The sequence below is a fragment of the Sceloporus undulatus genome, chromosome 4 (assembly GCF_019175285.1).
Source record: "Sceloporus undulatus isolate JIND9_A2432 ecotype Alabama chromosome 4, SceUnd_v1.1, whole genome shotgun sequence".
NCBI lineage: Eukaryota > Metazoa > Chordata > Lepidosauria > Squamata > Phrynosomatidae > Sceloporus > Sceloporus undulatus.
The window spans coordinates 138971213-138990629 of NC_056525.1; the positions used below are offsets into that span (position 1 = coordinate 138971213).

The following is a 19417-nucleotide window of genomic DNA, read 5'->3' on the forward strand; positions in this document are numbered from 1 at the left end:
CGGACCACACCAGGTGACACTCCAGAAGAGGGGTGACATCCCAGAGGCCTCTTCCAACTCTATGATTCTAAGTCACTCTCTCTCAGCCTCAGAGGATGGCATTGGCAACCCCCCTCTGAACAAATATTGCCAAGAAAACCCCATGATACTCAGAGCAGTATTTGATCCAAGCTGAGGAGGAGCTGCCAACAAGCGCCTTGGTTCTTCTTCATCATCATCTCCTCCAGTCCCTTCTGGCCCCTTGGAGAGCCTCTGCCTCTGCTTCTGCCTCTGCCTCCTTCATTTGCTGGGCTCCCTGCTTGGGAAGCAGGCGGAGGTAATTAAAGGAAAGTTAACACAACATCCCTGTAATTAGCCAGAGCCCCTCTGAGCACAAGGCATGGCAATTAGGCAGAGGATGCAAAATGAGCCGCTGCATACATTATGCAGTGCCAGGGACCCTGGGGGCCTTCCCTTGGCAGGCTTTGGCGTGAAACCCTGCAGCATCTCAATAAAGCCAGCCCTTCCCAGGCCAGGAGGAGGGCTTCCCGAGAGCATCGCCAAATTTGGATGCCCTTCTGCAGTGTAGGAGGAGGACAACGAAAGGACCCCCAGCTTGCATTTACAAAAAATATATATCTTGAAGATAATGATTGCTTGTCTCACTTGTCAAGGTGTTTGAAGCTCCCTACCTTGGGTTTTCTTTTCCCTCCCTCTCTCCCCTTAATTAGAAGCAGGAGTTGAAGAACTTATTTCCCTGACCCCAATTTTTGCACTATTTTCCTGTCTCTGTGCAAGAGAGAACAAGGAGTGTTGGAGGTGTGTGTGGGGGTTTGCTGCTTGAAGCAAGGCAGGAAATTGGACGGGAGCAACACATAACATAACATTTGCATCAAAATAATACAGCGGGCAAGAGAGAGAAAAAATCACAATCACATCACTCGGAAGGAAGGAACAGAATACAAATTAAAGGGAAGAATGTAAATTTTGCGCCATTAAGCTTCAATGGCCATTGGAAATGGTGCAAAAGCACAAAGGTTTTTTTTCCCTCTCCCCTTCTTCTTCTCATATATGAGCATCATCCACTTTGATTATTCATACTTGTGTTTCTGCTTGAATTAAAGCAGGAGTGCTAGAGCCTGTTAAAGCAAAAATATTTGAATTGGTAGTGAACTCTCACCTTTGCTTGCATCCATTTACTTTTCAAATGAATACCAGATAAGTTAGTGCATTTTCTAATCGGCCTGTTTTTCCAGTGAGTGCTGCCATTACATACCAATTTCTCTGAGAAGTGCCTCCTAAGAAACATTAAATACTTACAAATAAGGATGTGTCCATCACTTTCAGCCTGGCTGCAAGAGCTGCTTGACTAGTGCTCTAAGACTCCGGTGGGGAGCTGCTGTTATTTGCCCCTTCTTTGATTGCCTTATTTCCATGGGCCTTCTGCTGAGAGGGCAGGCAGGAATTGAGCTGCTGATGCTGGTGCGCACTGGCCCTGTGACTCCACATAGCAACTGGGCAGACAAAGCTTTTCACTGGCATGTTGTCGTTGTTAACGGCCCTTGAATCACCCCGACTCATGACAACCCTGTGGATGAAATACCTCCAAGCCCCATTGTCCTCCACCGCTCTGCTTGTTGTTGTTAACTGCCCTTGAGTCAATCTTGAACCATGCCAACCATCTGAATGAAACATCTCCAAGCCCCCTGTCCTCCACTGCTCTGCTTAGATCCTGCATAACCATGCCTATGACTCCCCTAATAGAGTACATCCATCTAGCATGTGGCCTTCCTCTTTCTACTTCCTTCCACCTTTCCTATTATTATTGGGGGTTTTTCAGTGAGTTCTGCCTTCTCATGATGTGTCTGAAGTATGACAGCCTCAGTTTTGTTATCTTGGCTTCCAGGGAGATTTCTGGCTTGATCTGCTCTAGGACCCATTTGTTTGTCTTTTCAGCTATCCACGGGATCCTCAGCACTCTTCTCCAACATCATATCTCACATGAATTTATTTTTCTTCTATCTTCTTTCTTAACTGTTCAGCTCTCAAATCCATACATGGTAACAAGGAAAACAATAGCTTGTATGAGTCTAACTTTTGTGTTCAGTTGTATATCTTTGCATTTTAGAATCTTTTCTAGTTGTTTCATAGCCACCCTCCCAATCCTTAATCTTTTTCCGATTTCCTGACTCCAGTCACCTGTTTAATTACAGGTACAGTGGTGCCCCGGGTTACAAAATTAATTCGTTCCGCTGCCGCTTTCGTAACCCGAAAGGCTTTCGCAAGCTGAAAGCCCATAGGCGCTAATGGGGAAAAGCCACGATTTCGTGCGAAAAAGCGCCGAAAAGCACCAAAAAATTTTTCGTAACCCGAAATAACCTTCGTAACCCGGAACAGTTTTTTTCAATGCATTTTTTTCGTAACCCGGAAATTTCGTAACGCGGCGCATTCGTAACCCGGGGCACCACTGTACCTGTTTAATTACTGGTATGGAAACTCTTTTACTACTACTGTTTCTTCATTGTCTAGATTGAATTTGTCTAGATTCCCTGGTCATTCTCCCCCTTTATGTTCAACAGTGGGCCTGCCTTAGCACTTTCTTCCTTAGTAGTTGTTCCAGGTCTGTGAGGTTTTCTGCTAGTATTATGGTGTTATTGCATACCTTAGCTTGTTGATATTCCTTCCTCCTGTTTTCACTCCTCCTTCTTCTGTGTCCAAGCCTGCTTTCCTTACAATATGTTCTGCAAAAAAAAGTTAAACAGGTAAGGTCATAAGATGCAGCCTTGTCTGATCCCTTTGCCAATTTAGCTGTATTTTTGTGTACAGTGGGACCTCAGTATCCATGGGGGATCCGTTCTGGACCCTCCCCCCATGGATACCAAAATCCACAGGACCTCAGTTCTCGTTGTGTCCAATGGTTGTGTGTGCATGCAGCCATGTCGTTATTAGGGACAACACCTGTTGTTCACAAATGGCAGCATGTGCACATGGATGCCCCACCATTAGGGGTCAGGGTCATACCTGAAGTCTCATTGTCCCTAATGGTAATGCAGCCATGTGCACACATCACCTTTGTGGACAACAAGGCTGTCCCTAATGGCAGCATGGCCGCATGCATGAACTGCCATTGGGTACAATGCTGGCTGGCCATCCACAGATGCTTAAATCTGTGGATGGCAAGTTTGCAGATATTGAGGTCCCATTGTATTTTTATGTATTTTATGCATTTTATTTTATATTTGGTCTACGGCTGTAAATGATTGATTGATTGATTGATTCTAAGGGAGATGAAAAAGAAACTACAATAGGATCTTACAAGCAAAACAAGTTGTGTGGGTGTTTTTCCCTTCAGAAGCTTGCACTATGCCATTCACAGGACACTTAAGGTAGGCAGATGTTTAGGTTCATCGTCAGCAAATCACATTAAGGCAGCTGCATCAAGGTGCTGAAAAGCACTCACTGATATATTTTCCTTTATCTTTTTTTAAAAAAACAGTTCACTCTGTAGCAGTTCCAGAAAATTGGCATGTATTACTTGTAAATGCATTGCACTGTTACTGGTCCTTCTGCATTAGGTACATCTGTCATGCAACCTGTTGGTTGTGACTTCCAACTTGTGCATTCTTTCATTTTCAAATATTGCTCAGCTAGCTCTGACTTAGCAGCTCTTATCTCCCTCTGCAATATTATATGTGGCAATTTAAAATGGGGCATCATTACATTCCACATCATAGACGACAATTTATGTAGTGAATCCATCCATTAAAATTCAGCATCCAGATAGATATGAATAGACTTGTTGTTGGAGGTAGAAACTTTTACCATGCCTATACTCATTCATAGTTAGATTGCATGAAGATGCTGATTCTGTTGATTGCAAGACCAGCAGTTGGCAATTTGAGGCCCAGGTGCCACATGATGGGGTGAGCTCCATCACTAGTCCCAGCTTATGCCAACCTAGTAATTCAAAAGCATGCAAATGCAAGTAGATAAATAGGTACTATTCTGGTGGGAAGGTAAACAGCATTCTGTGCTATCATGCTGGCCACATAATCACCGAGTAGTCTCTGACAACGCTGGCTCTTCGGCTTAGTAATGGAGATGAGCACTGCCTCCTATGGTTGGACATGACTTGACAACCTTGTCAATGGGGAATACCTTTACCTTTTATCTACAGGTAAAGGTTTCCTCTTTGACATGATTGTCTAGTTGTGTCTGATTGTAGGGGTTGGTGCTCATCTCTATTACTAAGCTGAGGGAGCCAATGTTGTAAAAGATGACTCTGTGGTCATGTGGCCAGCATAACTGCATGGAACACTGTTACCTTCCCACCAAAGTAGGACCTATTTATCTATTTATACATGTACGTGCTTTTGAACTGTTAGGTTGGCAGAAGCTGGGACTAGTGACAGAAACTCATTCTGTCACATGTCGCTTGGGTCTTGAACTGCCAACCTGCCAACCTTGCAGTCATCAGAATCAGCATCTTAACCACTAAGCCATTGTGTCTTTTTGTCACTCTTTACTTCTCTCTTATTTCTCAGTAGTTTATGGGTCCCAGGCAAGAACAGTTAACCAGATTGTGCAGACTTTGGTGTTTTTTTTTACTTTTGTGTATTTTTGATAGCGTTTGTTTTCCCTTCCCCTTCTTGAAACACACACACTAGCTGGATGTTTTTTCCTCTTGGGGGGGGTACTTTTATTTACTAACCAAGCAAAATGTCCATACCAAGAGACAAAGATCTGACCAGTAAACCTATAAAACTCACCAGCTATAATTATTATCATTAGAGAAAAAGATCAGAGATTTTGATGAAAGTACAAAAGGTTTATAGCTCAGTTGAGAAGGAAAAAAACCAGAAGAAAAAAGTGTCACTCATTGGAAGAGAATGGATATTGTTGCACAGGATATCATATATAATTCCTTGGAGAATTATCAATTAATCTATGTGGCAGACTGTGGCACAGCCAAAGAAATGTTGGATAAACTTCAGAAGACGTTTGGCTACACATGTGTTAAATCCTAGGCCTTGTGGATTAAGGCAATGATGAAACTGAGGATTGATTCCAAGAAAAATTGTGAAACATATATAGCCAACTTGATCACAATTTTTGATAAATTGAATTTAAATGGATTTTATTTGATGAACAAAAAGTTGGATTCTTTACAGGAACCTTAGAAGAGCAGTTTGATTCTTGTATCTCTATGTGGATGGACTAACTTCTATTAAATTTGAGGATGCTCTTGAATGCATCAGAAAAGAGTGTATTGAGCAGAGGGCCTCAGCCTCTTGCCTCACTCCTCTGACCCAAGTAGATCAAATTACTTAGTCAGTGGGAAGGCTAGACAAAAAGGTCCACCCAAGAACCAATCAGAACTTCATTGCTATACAGTAATTGGGACAAAAAGGATCACACTGCCAAAAACTGCACCCTCCCCAAAAGAACATCAGCCAGTTTTAGCTCTCCAGCTACTTGGTCTGCAAGACAAAGGCAGGATGGCTCATCTGATTTTAGTAACACATCTTACAAATAACAAATAAGGAGAGGTAATCTTCTTTTAAAGGAAAAAGCCCTGGCAAATGATGAATGTAAGCAGAATACAGATTCTTGGATTATAGATTCTGTCTGTACCAGTCACAGCACATGTTTTGATGTTTGCTTTAATACAATTAATAGAAATGCTAAAGGAAAAATCCAAGTTGCTAATGGTGAATTTATGCAGATCCTGGGATCTGGGATTCTGAGATGTGTAGTTTGTTGCAGCAACAGAAGTTTCTAACAGGAAAGTCTAAATATGTCACAAAACTACACATCTCAGAATTCCATAGCATTGAGCCATGGAAGTTAAAGTCATGTCAGACTGCTTTATTTTTGCAACAGCCTCAGGGGCTGTGCAGACCGGCAGTTTGGACTGGGTTGGGGACGGAGTCTGATTGTAGCATCTACACAATGCACACCCCGGCTCCACCCTCAGGGCGGCATGATGCTCTGCAGCATACCACATGGCGCTCCTCTGGCACTGTGTCCGCATGACACAGCACCAAAGGAGCACCATAAAGCTGTAGTACCACAGCTTTTTGCAGCTCCTTTTTGCACCCTGGAAAAGCCAGATCGGGGTCGTAGTGTACGGTTGCCGTAGTGTGTAGTTGCCAACAGCCCTGATCTGGCTGTAAAAGGGGTGGCTGGAGGCCATCATTCGGGACTGTCTGTACAGCCCCTTAGTTACTTACTGATTTCTGCAGATTATAATAAGGCAACTGTGTAGAGTGCTTGTATTGTATCTATTTCGAGTTATTATCTGCTTCGGTTGTCTTTGTAACAGAGAAGCGGGATATAAATAAAGCTTTTATTATTGTTATTTATTATTGTCTGAATTTTGTGGTGTCTCTGCTTTATATTTGCGGTATGGATGTAGCCTAAATCTATGTATGAATATACATTTGTGTGGGTGGGTGTGTACAAGTTTTTCTCAGACATGGAACACTAGGCAAAGACACATGTGAATGAATAACTATTCACTGCAGTAGCACAAAAATGCAGAGTGCTTTTCAGCATCACCAATATCTGCAGCCTATAAGCACACAAGATTAAAGAACTCGGTTTTCAGCATCCATCCCACCTTCCTTTTGGATAGTCAAATCACTACCAAAATCAAAGTACAGAGACTTGAGGTTGTTTGAAGACAGATTATTTTGAAATGTTTGACAACGGCTACAACAATTATTCTTGATCCTCCCTACTTTTGGCTGAACATGGAAAGCCCTTAATGCAACCTGTTAAACCAGGTTGAATGGATGAAACAGTTAAAGAAGAAATGTTTAATATTCCCTTTCTCATACCAAGACTATTAAGGCTGCATTCACACTACCATTTTTGTGCCGAGTAGATCCAGGGAGATTCGATGATGCAATACCAAATCAAAGTTCCTACTACATCTACCCTGATCGAATCTCTTTGTGGCAAGTTAACCCTGTTGAAGTTCAAATTTCCATTTGTATCAATTTAAAATGGAGCCGCTATTTCAATTCTTCTCTGCTTTTTTAAACTGTCAATCAAATGATGCACATCCATGTCAGGGACGTAGCCAAGGTCCGGACCCCCGTTCTTGGGGTCCGGACCCCCCCTTCCATTAGAAAAATGAATGGTGTGTGCTGCTGCGCCGCCGCACCCAAGCCCCATTATAATGGTGGCACTTAGTCTAGACCCCCCCCCCTCCCTAAAATCCTAGCTACGTCCCTGTCCATGTCACACTATTTAGGTGAATCTCCCCCCCCCCCATCAGCTTTGGAGGATGGCGATGGCAAACCCCTCTGAAGACCCCTTGCCAAGAAACACCCATGATAACTTCTCCTTGGGGAGATTCTTCCTCCTGTTAGCCTCAGTGGATGGTGATGGCAAGCCTCTCTGAAGAACCTCTTCAGATCTCTAATCCCCATCCTCATTGTCAGGGTTGTTGTTGGGGTTTTTTGCACACCTTTGTCACACCAATGATGACAGTAAAAGTACTGTCTATTGCAGCCATGCACAGATGTGCATATTCTGTCAATTTTTTTTTAAAGTACACCATCAGTTGAATCAGTGTCAAACTCCATTATTTCTACAGGTTAGATGCATTCTAAGACTGCATCTGTGTCAAACAGATATAACAACTACCATTCCTCACACAGAGAAATGGAACGTTCCGAGAACTCCCTCCGTGGCTATGCTTTGGCTGGCAAGGAAAGAGCAAAGAGGTGGGCATGATCCAGCCCTCCACATTAACCCCTCCCCTCCTGTGCTCCAGATTGAATTGACAGCAAGTTGTTTTTTTTAAAGACGCGCTGAAATCCCTGTTTCAAAATGAACCGGGTTAAGTGAGATTTGCACACACACAGCCAAATTTGGGTTGGGAAACTAGTTTATAATATAGTGTGAACAGCCCCTAAGACCTCCTTGGCTAAGGGCTCAGGAGAAAACTCATCAACATCCCAACCTTGAGGTTCTGGGTGGTACTGCACAGGTGTCCAGACCCAGAGCCAGAGGCAAGAAGTAAAAGGAGGCAAGTAGATGCTTAAAGGCTTTGTTGTGTCCTGGTAAGTGTGTGGTGATGCTACATGCATGGTGAAACTTTTTGCTTGCTTGGGATTGGAGCTACCCTTCCCTCCAGCTGCCCCCATAGAAGTGTTTGTGTGTGTGTGTGTGTGTGCGCGCATGAACATGCGTGCATGTGAAATGGGGAGGTCATGTGGGCTCTGGAAGACAAACAGTGAAATCCAGGATATAACATAAGTCCATTAGCAACACATTGAGAAACTGCATTTCTTTTTCTCTCTCCTGTGTAAAACTATCTGCTTTGGCAGAGAATATTGACTTTCTCAAGAAGTCTTGATGTTGTCACATCTAAAAAAAGTTTAGATGATGCTTAAAACACATTAAATGCAGTCCCATTTTCCCCCAAGTTTTACCTTTGTTGGACATCAAAGAGTTAAGTCCCAAGCTTTTGTTCCCTCTTGTTTAGGATTCCCTTGTTGTGACCAAAATGCAGTATCCTCAAATCTAGAAAGCATATCCAGGAGTAGCTGTGCTGTCCATACAGCAAGGTACAATAACATCCCAAATCCTCAAAACAGTGCTACCTTTCTCCTGTTTGAACAGCTTTGCCTGATGAAGAAGCCAGCTGAGCTTCAAAAGCTTGCATTGTCTATTTTTTGCATTTTAGTTTGCCAAAAATGTACCGCTATTTTGTGGTACATTTGGATGTTACTGTACTTTGCTACCCCTGGATATGCTTTCTACAATAGAAGGAAGTCCCTTTTACTCTCATAGCTGTTTGGGAGCTTCTCTCCCCCTGCTCCTCCTCCATAGCAGTGGGGAGGGGGGGGATCCAAAAAACCAACCTTTGCAAAGGAGTTTATCACATGAAGGAGATGGGGAGTTTATCCCATGAATGTAACATGTAACGATTTCACATGACATTGCACAAAAGCCATGCAGTAGGGCCAGGATGCAGCCCAAATTAAAACTCAATTTGGGAACAGTAAGTCACTTTTTAAAAGATGTGCAATAAGCTCCTAGGTTGTGGATTTTAATCAAGTTGCCAGATTGACGTGGATTTTAAAAGGTAAACCAACTGAAGGACTGGAAACTTTGAATGAATTTTTTTTAGCAATATGAAATATGATGTAATAATTTGTAGTTATAATTACTAGTGATTATACTTAGCTGAATTTAGTAATATATTTTTACATAGTTGTTTTCCTTTATCATTACAGTCTGAGGGATGGGTCAGAGATCTTTTGTTTTTTAGTTTGGCTGTGTTTAATTAGGAAGTGTTTATTGTAACAGATTAGTATTTTAGTAGTGTGTTATAGTATTATTTTAGTGTAGGACAGTTTAGTTTAGTTTTAGTTTTAGCTTTATATATGTACTATGTATGTATTTTTTTCTTTCTTTTCTTTCTTCTTCTTTTTTTGTATATTGATTTTTCTCAAGTATTACTTTGTATGCATTAAAATTAATAAAGAAGGGTTTTTTTAGAAAGAGATCACACACCTACAAATACCACCACTTCAACCCCACTGCTGCATAATGATAACCAGCCTTACAAGGTTTTCTGAAAGATTGTTGTTGTGAAGTACTTTATCCATTCTTGAATGCCACATATAACAACTAATTATTATAAATCTAGAAGAGACATCGCTTAGCAATAGATCACAAAAGGTCAACATAGAAGGTCTTCTTACTAAAAGGATATGAAAGCCAGTAGTGCAGACATTACTTTTTTTGGACTACAACTCCCATTGCCTAACTCTGGGAGTTTTGGTCTCTAAAATAACATTTCCAAGCCTTGATGAAAGCTGGGAACTTTTCTGGAGTCTTGGCTAACCATTGGACTGACGCTGTTAAAAGGGAGCTTTATGAGTTAATATCAAAAGGCACACACACAGCAATATGTGTGAAGTAGCTTTAAGAAAGTTTTGCTTCTGTTTTGCAGATTTTCCCATATTGTCTGTTTTATTTCTTTGTAACTGTATAGTCTTATCTTCCTCCATAGCAGGCAATTCTTCCTTCTTATTTGGCCTTTGTATACTTCAGTGCTTCCTAATAATTTAACAACAAAGCCTCCCAAATTGCTTTGGAGGCATTTGTTAAATCAGAAATTTTCTGATACGGAGATTGAAGTAAGCAAGCTGCATGCATTTCTTCGGCCACAAACACAATTGCCTACAGGAATCATTCCACTTGACTAGCTATGAAGAAGAACTGCTCTGGTTGAAACTATTTTATAATAGTTAGGAACTTTCATAACAGTTCAGTACAATTGGAGCTGATTTATTCTAATGTACTGGCACAGAGAATTGTTATTCACTAAAGCAGAAAATGGAGCTGGTTTTCCAAAGTGTTTAAAATCAAGCAGCTCTGAAGTCACAATCTGATCATTTAGGTAATGGCTTGGTGGTAAGGCAATCAGCATTCATTATTGAGTGCTGTTCTTCTCGAAAGGAATGAGGAGCAAAGATGGACCCCTCTACCTACCCCCCAGACAGCCCCATTAATAGACTGCTTTGCAGTGCACTTGGTTAACCTACATTACAGCTGATTGATGGAATATTTTGGGTAGATGCTGAACAGCTGGGATCCCAAGGCCCGTGAGACTTGGCTGCTCCTCATAGGGAACTTATTATGCACCTTCACTACTTTCTTTTTTGCAGACAGAGACAAAGAACTCTTTTAGCTTCTTCCAGTAGTGGGGATGTATGACCTTCTAGGGGTTCCTGGATTGCAACGCCCATCAGCCCTAAACCACATCACCAATGGAGAGGGAGGCTGGAAGTTGACAAGATCTGGAAAGCCACATTTCCCATTACTAATCTAGGTGAACCAAAAGCAAGGATGTGTAGATAAGTGGATGGAGCATTATGAACTAAGACTTATTTAGTCTTATACTTCACTGAGCCGGGGTGAGACTAACGCAGCCATCCATATGTTGTTGGACTGCATCTCCCAGTGATTCTCACCATTGGCTCTATTGGCTACAACTGATGGGACTTGCCATCCAATAAAATCTGGAGAGTTAAATAATTCCTACCCTTGGTCTCCTCCATGTGAAAAACTGCATGTGAAAAAGTTGTGGGGGCCATTCCCCTCTATATGCCACAAGGCCACACTTGTTATGACTGGAAGTAATGCCCTCGCAATTCTAGTTTCAGGAAATGGCTGAAATACATTTGATTTCTCTGCTTTGGGGAAACCTCTAATCATAAAATCATAAGCAACATCTAATCATAAAATCTTTGAGTTGGAAGGGGCCTCATGGGTCATCAAATCCAACCCTTTGCTCAGTTCAAGATTTCCTACTAGAGCATCTCCAGGAGGTAGCTGTCCATCCTCTTTTTTTAAGGCATCTAGAGATGGAGAGCTCACTACCACTCTAGTTGATTGTTTCAATTGCTGAACTGCTCTCACTGTCAAGACGTTACATCTATTGTTCAGTTGAAATCGAAGTAGATGCCAGCTGCCTGCTGCACAAGCAGTAGACCTAAAATCAAGAAATAGGCACTGAGTGTGTGTGGTATGGTTGTCGCCCAAGAGGAAAGGAGGCAGTAACCCGAAAAAGGTTGGCAACCACTGATTTAGATTATGAGGTGGAGGGAATGATACAAAACTGGGAGGAGTAGCTAATACTGTTATCAGCACTATTCTGTTTACAGACATAATTACGGCCTCCTTACAGAGTATATGGAACTCAAGCAAAATACAGTGAAGCTATGGCCTGTTACAGACTGCCAAAATAAAGCTGCTTCGGGTCTCTTTGGAGGTATGCTATTTAAATGATGCATGCATCCTAAGAATCCGGAAGCTGCACCAAAGCTGCACTCCAGTGCTTAGAAATTGAGTGTGGCTTTGGCGCAACCTCCGGACTCTTAGGACCCATGCATCATTTAAATAGCATACCTCCAAAGAGACCCGAAGCAGCTTTATTTTTGCAGTCTGTAACAGGCCAAAGAATCAGTTAAAGGCAGGATTAAAAGCAACCTATCATACATGCCAGTGGTTATATTATAGCAAATATTGAATGGAGGGATGAGAAACCCAGTTATTAAAACCTCCTTGCCAGTCTTCTGCAGGCACAACACACTGCAGATCACTACCAGACAGAGTGGAATGGGGAGAAGAATTGTCTTTTCTGCCAAAGCACCAGGGAATTTAAGGATACCTCTATGTTCATCAGGTTGCCATCTGGCAGCTCCAACATTCAGTGAAACTCCTAATTGAGTCATCCAGAGAGCTTGATGGATTAGTCTCATAACATGGGAAAGAACATAACTATCTGCACTGTTAGTATACTGCATAACGCATAATTATATGGTGGCAGGGACGTAGCTAGGATTTAGGGAAGGGGGGGCCCAGACTAAGTGCCACCATTATAATGGGGCTTGGATGCGGCGGCACAGCAGCACACACCATTCATTTTATCTAACAGAAGGGAGGGTCCGGACCCCAAGAACCCCCCCCCCTTGGCTACATCCCTGATGGTGGAGTTATAAAGATCCTTTAGTTTTTTATTCAGTCCGATACTAACTATGTGTAGATTTGGTTAGATCTGGATAACCTTATAGTATCTATACCACCTTGGGTTCCATTTGATATGCAGTTAGCTTTTTATTTTTTTATTTCAACAGTAATGATTTAAGTATTGATATGGTTCTTTTTTAGTATGTAACAATCTTTAGGTTTTTCATTATTTTGTCAATGTTAAAGTTTGTGTTTTCAAATCTTACTGATTTTTTTAAAAATTTTGTTCTCTTTAAAAAAAATTGAGAGAGAGATAAGGCAAGTGGGGCTCCAGATCCCCTGGAGTGCCTGTTAACTGCTTCCTTGAAAAGTGAATTACCCTCTCCCAGAAGCCTGCAGGAGCACCAGTTCATAGGCTGCAGTCCTCACCCTCATCCCCATACTATTTATCAAGAATCAGTATCCCTTTTTCAAATGCAGGAGTGTCTACTGAGTCTTGGGTTGTTTGTGCATGGCATTTTTGATAGTCCATGGAACCCCTACAGATTAAGAGACAAAAACCTGGCTCACAGGTGCACTGCAGTTGCCTACCCCTTGTTGAGTGCCTGGTTTCAAAGCTGTCCCCTTTCAAGCCACTTGCACTGTACCATAAAATTCAATGGTGGCACGAAGAACTGGGCTGGCCCCGTCTACTTACGGCCACCTCTTCTGCATGTCCCATCCTGGATGTAGTTTCTTGGCATGAGAACCAACTTTTGCTGCATTTTCATTTTATTGGTAACTGGTGAATATACATTACTTGGTACAAAGAAAAAGTATGTGCATATTATTGAAATAAATGCATTGAATTGGTTTGGGGCTATCATGTTGTTAAACAAAACCTTGAATGTTTCTCAAGCTTTGTGCTAGTTCGGCACACAACAATCTGCTTGCTTATTGATGGGAGCCTCCTTTTTGTAGCCTGTATTTAGAAGGGTACCATGGCTGAAGTGTGTTGTGTGGCTGTAGTTGTTGACATTTACAGGTGTACACTGATAATTCTGACAAACTTGTGTTCACATCTAAAAATGTCTAGATACACTGATTAATGTTGACAGTTATCTAAATGTGATTGCCTGTATTAACAGAAGGCTCTGATTTAAGCCAGCTAAAATTCCTGGAATACTTATGCAATCAAATCAAGCACATGGAGTATTGACACCTGCACCATTCCCAGCATGTATTTAATTCCAATTTCTCATTCTCTTGGATCAAACTACTAAGCAGTATCAAAGAAAAACACTTCTGTGCCCACTGGTCTCCGTCCGTATCACACCTGCAGATCTGTGTTTACACAGAACATTTGCTTCATGGATCGATATGCCCTTGTCAAATTTTATTGGTTGTACAGATAATGGACAGTATGGGCCATTAGGGTGGAAATAATCAGAATATAGTCTGTATCTAGGTGAAATGGCAATCGGCTCATTCATAATCCCTTCAGCACAAGGATGGGAAATATGTCATCCAGATTGCAATTCCCATCATCCCCTCACTGTTGGCTGGACACTATGGCAGTTGCTATCCACTTTCATCTGGAGGGCCACCTGTTCCCCACCCCTGCTTTTTAATATGTTGACATTTGTCAGTGTAATTGCCAAAGCCACGGAATACAGGAATCTCAAGACTGATTCAGGTATATGAGTGTGGATCTCAATACTCTAATGCTTCTGATTTAGGGTTCTCAGATATGAATACCTGGCCTCAGGGAGAGGGGAAGACCCTCAGTGCAAAAGAATGCTGCCTTGGAAACAGACAATTTGAAAAACTGGGCATGCGGCCCCGTGCTTCTTTGGAGAAGCCACTGCAAACTCTTCAGAGGGTCTACCTGGCCACCTCCTCCCCTGTTACTTTATTCTCTTAAAATTGTGGAAACCAGGCTTTTTTTCTATTCAAAACAGAAATTGGAAAACTATTAGTTCAGACTACAACTCTGATGTGTTGTGAAAAGCAGTACTTGCAACATGCTATATTTTTAAGCTGATTTTTTTTAAAAATGCAATAATTGGAAAATATAATTTTCAGTCAGCGAAAGCTTTGTTTTCATACGTTTGACTTTACTCTTCTCTCTCTCTCTCTCTCTCTCTCTCTGTGTGTGTGTGTGTAATGACATGTTCTGAGCAACTGTGACTGATCCTTAATGTATTGTGGCCTCAGGTTTTGGCCCTGAGATACTCCTGAACAGGCAAACTTATTCTGAATACACATGTCCTCTGTAAACTGGAGTAATTTAGAGCGAATTTTCTTTCAGCACAGAAATGCTGTGATTTTATCCCCTAGGAGCACTAACATGCATGACTTGCTCAGCTGATGTATTCCATACATTGAGTAACTATATACAGAAAGAGAACAACGTGAATTTATGCATTATGCACAGGCTCTCCTGTGTTAGCCAAATTGCTATAGCTATTAATGAGGCATATGTAAAGCTAACTGCAACAAATCATCTTACCTCCTTTTCAAGCAACCTGGATTATATATGCGGGTGGACCTTTGAGAACTGCTGAATTATGCGCACACAGAGACACACACAAATCTTACAGTTATGGTCAGATGTAGTCCTCTGTATTTACACTTGGGGTCTATATTCCACAACTAGAGCTATGCAAAGTGTCCCAAGGAACAACAAAACCTTTCCCCACTGCTTGTGAAATGGCTGGAGAACCAACAGCTGGACTGGTCAGAACTTGCAGTCTGATCAACAATGTTAACTTGCTGGACGTGCTCTTAGTGCTCCGCTTGGTAGAAGACAAATGAGAGAAAGCTGTGGTTATGAGTGAGCCTTGAGTTGTAGTTATGAGTGAGCCTGAAGCAAAGAACTGCTGTCAAACAGAGATGGCTGAGACGGCCTTACGCTAAGGGATGTCAACAAATGTATGTAGGGTTTTGTTCATGGGAGGTTTTTCATAATACACATTGACGGTTTTGAAATTGGTCCTGTGTTGCCCAACAATGAGGGACAGTACAGCTTACATAGCAGAAAATCCATAGTTCCTAGACACTTGCTTACCAGAGAAGAATCACTAGATGTTGACCTTCAGTTCAGTCTGCACTATGAGCTGATTCAGGGAGATAAGAGCAACTAATCTGTCAGTCTTCTCTGCTTTTTTTATTGACTAACTGACACATGGTTATTTCACTGTCAGTGTCAGCTGTGCCTTGGTGTCACAAAAAATATGATTTATACACGTATAGGGCATTTATTGGCCCTGAGACTGAAACCCTCTTATCAAAAAGACTTTCTTTAAGCACAAGTGTTTTAGAATAAAGTGGACCTATAAAGTAAACACACACACACATTTTCTTCCAGTTTCTTGACATACAGTCATCAGGTTAATAACACACATCACTTGTGTATAATTGTACTAAACCTTTACATCTGTTTTTTTTATAAATTCTCTGAGAAATTGCATGTTGACAACACACAAATTGGAAAATTGTTCCACCAGAGCAGTATTTGATGAAGAGTTCGGTATTGCTTTGCAAATCAGTTCAGATTGAAATGTTGACTTGATGTTCGGTTTCAAATTTGTTTTTCAGCAAATGAAAATAAAAGTGATGTAACATCAGGAATCTTTATGGAACTTTCCAAGGAAAAATTATTGATGGGGCCGTGGCTGTGAAAGTCTTTTATGTACTCATTACAGTATCTCAGCTGGGTGCCATGTTGCAGAGCGATGGTTTACAAACAATCATTTGAAGACTGATTCACCCAGACACTAAAAAGCAATTATTTTATAGTTTTTGTTACTCCATTCCACCACTACCCCAGCACACTTTGTGCAGCTCGAGTTGGTTTATGCGATAAATTGACAAGGTTCAAAAATGTGACTCCTCTGAACTTTTTAACCTTCTATGAAAGGGAAGAATTCTAAGAGCAATGGATGAAATTCAATTAACAGAGATGACAGAAAATAATCTACTGAGCAAATACATCGGGCAATGGGAAGCTTTCAAAAAGGAAATAACCTATTTCTTTCCTTGTTATCTAATGATACAGGAGTTTATTTCTCTAACAGTGGTTAGAAATCTATGTAAGGCCTCCTAAATGCTTTGGCAAACAATTATGGTCTTTACTGTGTAACAAATGCTTTCATTTCCACAGTTAGTAATTAGCATACAGCATTAGTAATCTGTCTGTACCATCTTGAAACGGTACACCTCTGTGTGTTCATATATGTGTGTGTTTATGTATACATATATATGTATTCATTCTGTCTAGTGTGCATGCTCTCTACATGAAGCGCTTTGGAGAGGCTGAGAATCAAGGGGGTGAAAATATCCAGAGAAGAGCTTGGGAAAGTTACCAGAATCCCTCCACTAGATATCCACTGCATATGTGTTTTGCAATCCAAAAGACAAAGCAGCTTTTCCAGGCTCTGTCTCTGAGTATCCCTACACAGCGTTACCATTTATAGGAATGCCAGGCTTCTCAGACTAGTGCCAGATTAGTTACCTCACCCATCAATCCCTCTGTTTTATCCCAGGAGTCCCAAGTGTCACAATCTGATAAATGTAGTTTATATATTGGAGGTGTTTCTCCAAAATATCCCAAATAGTCTGACATCAGTAATGTGCTGGGTTCCCTGCCTCTTTTCAGTTTATCAGAATGTCATACTGTACTCAGTTAATGGAAACTGTCACCACAGTTTAGTACACAGAGCTGTTCGTTCTTTTCAGCAGGAATTTGGATCTCAACCCTCGTTTTTTAGCTCAGCCATCACATACTGGCAATAAATAGCCTCCTCCTTCTGAATCTCACTGCACTGCATTACAATTGGCACTTGGGGGTGCAATGGGAAGAAAAGCTAGAGGAAGAACAGATTTATAGAGGAACCACCCCTCCCCATTCAAAAAAGAAGAAAAAGAAAAACACTGTCCAAATACAGCTGCTTATTTCTGTTCTATATCTTATTCTCTCTTCCTTCCTTTTTCTCTTTTTCTGTCTTGTAGATGCAGATAGTGACACAGATTAAAACTTGTCCTGCCAAAGACAGATCCCCTCCCTGAAGATCTTACGTTCTGAATTTGAACAGTGAAAGAAAATATCAAGGGATAGGAGGGACAAGGAAAATAATAGAAAGAAGGGAGGAGCGAGAGAGGGGAGACTAGCAAGATCTGGATGCCAACAATGTTGTTAACATATTTTTCCCAAGCATTTGACCCTCTTCACACCTCTTTTGTTGTCACAGTGTGTTTCTCATTGCATATTCTTTCTTCCCCTATTGTTCTCCAATATATCTTCCTCTGAGAAATCCCATGCACTGTGCTCCACAGAAATGATGAAGGGGAACAAAGCTGTATCCACGGAAGGATCCATCACCAAGCAAGTAGTTTGTGCCCACCTCTTCGGGCTTGGTGTTGATCAGAGCAAGAGCACTTTATAGTCACAATGTGTGAGCATTATCCAAAGACGAATTTAGTGAGCCAATGTGTAGCCAGACTCCTCCTTACATTTTATAATTACTTTGATTGATGCTGCAATCAGGCTCGATAAAGGAAAATCCCAAACTGTGTAATTGTGAGCCTGGCCCTGCATTGGTTTCAGCTCATTAATGAAAGTGTCACCCATAATTATTATGCCTAAAAAAGCATTTTATATGCACAGTGACACACTTCAGGGTGTGTGATCACTGTGTCATAGGCACACTTCTCAGGTGCTGGTAACACTCGAACTTTGACCTTGCTCCTCACAATTTCATCTCAGCCATGCTTCAATGGCATTATAGGCTTATGCTCTCTGCTGATGGCTGCTCACTGAACTCTCTGAAGTAGTCTCAGTGGCTAGTGGCATTACTTATAAATAAGGTGTGCAAGAGTTGTTTGGCTGCTATGCATCTATTTAAATGGACATGATATCCTTTTCCCAAAAGGTCTGAGTGAGTGACAAATTTATATGCAAATGTTTTCTTAAAAGCCTGAGGTGGAAGTTCATAACCTAAAACAGTCAAAACAATGGGAAGCACTGGAAGAAGAAGGACACAAGAAGAATGATAAAGGAGTGAGGATTCATGCTATTCTGTAATGCACTGTTTAGAAGAGGAGAGTGAACTATCAGTAATCCCTCCACTTCCATCCCAGTCTCAACCACAAGTGGGTCATCCTCTGGAAAATTTATATTTATAGCTTCTTTTATGTTTTTGTTATACTGGAGCATTATTTTATGTAACTGAGATCAGATTTAAATGGGCCTGTGTGCCGCCCCCATCATCTGCTAGGGGCTGGCCGAGGACGTAGCATTCATATCGACCTCACCCCTAGCATGTGACAGGGCGTCAAAATGGCGGCGCTCTGTACACACAGGCGGTGCCATTTTGATGTGACGGACATGTAGCGTCCGCACATCCCGGCGCCTTTGTGATGCCGCAAGTGCGCCATTGGCGCCTTGTGGCGTCACAAAGGCATCACAAGACGAACCCGCTTTTTGCGGGTTCTTTTTGTTACGCAACGGAGCTGTGTGGTTTGTCCGCTGCTGCTCCCTTGTGGAGCAAACCAGGGCGGTGGAAGAGCACCCTTTTTGGGTGGTCTGTATCCCGCCTGAGATCCTTTTTGAGTAAATTTTAAAAAATTATAAAAATTTAAAAGCAAAAAGATATTTATGGGTGGAGTATTGGTTATACATAGCAGTGATTATGCAGTCACAGTGTCAACCCACCTTCCCTACTCTGGATACCCTGCAGATACATTGGATTACAGCTTTCATCATTCCCAGTCAGGATGGCTATTGGCATGGTGGCTGGCAGGGGGTTATAACAGTATGATTCCACTTTAATTGCCATGGCTCCCTCTTATGGAATCCTAGGGTTTGTAGTTTTGGTCAGAAGTGGACCTCTCTGACTAAGATTTCTAAAGCCCCCCGCAATGAAAACTTCAGCATTCCATAGGATAGTATCATGTCAAT

The 19417-nt window shown here is 41.6% G+C and overlaps 1 long non-coding RNA gene across 1 annotated transcript in view; it reads left to right on the top strand.

The window, feature by feature from the left end:
• Positions 1-18265, top strand: part of LOC121929295 — a 64519-nt gene extending 46254 nt beyond the window's left edge. Inside the window, exon 5 of the long non-coding RNA XR_006103644.1 lies at positions 17470-18265. This is a non-coding gene — a long non-coding RNA (uncharacterized LOC121929295). The remainder of the gene's footprint in view (positions 1-17469) is intronic.
• The last annotated feature ends 1152 nt before the right edge of the window (positions 18266-19417 follow it).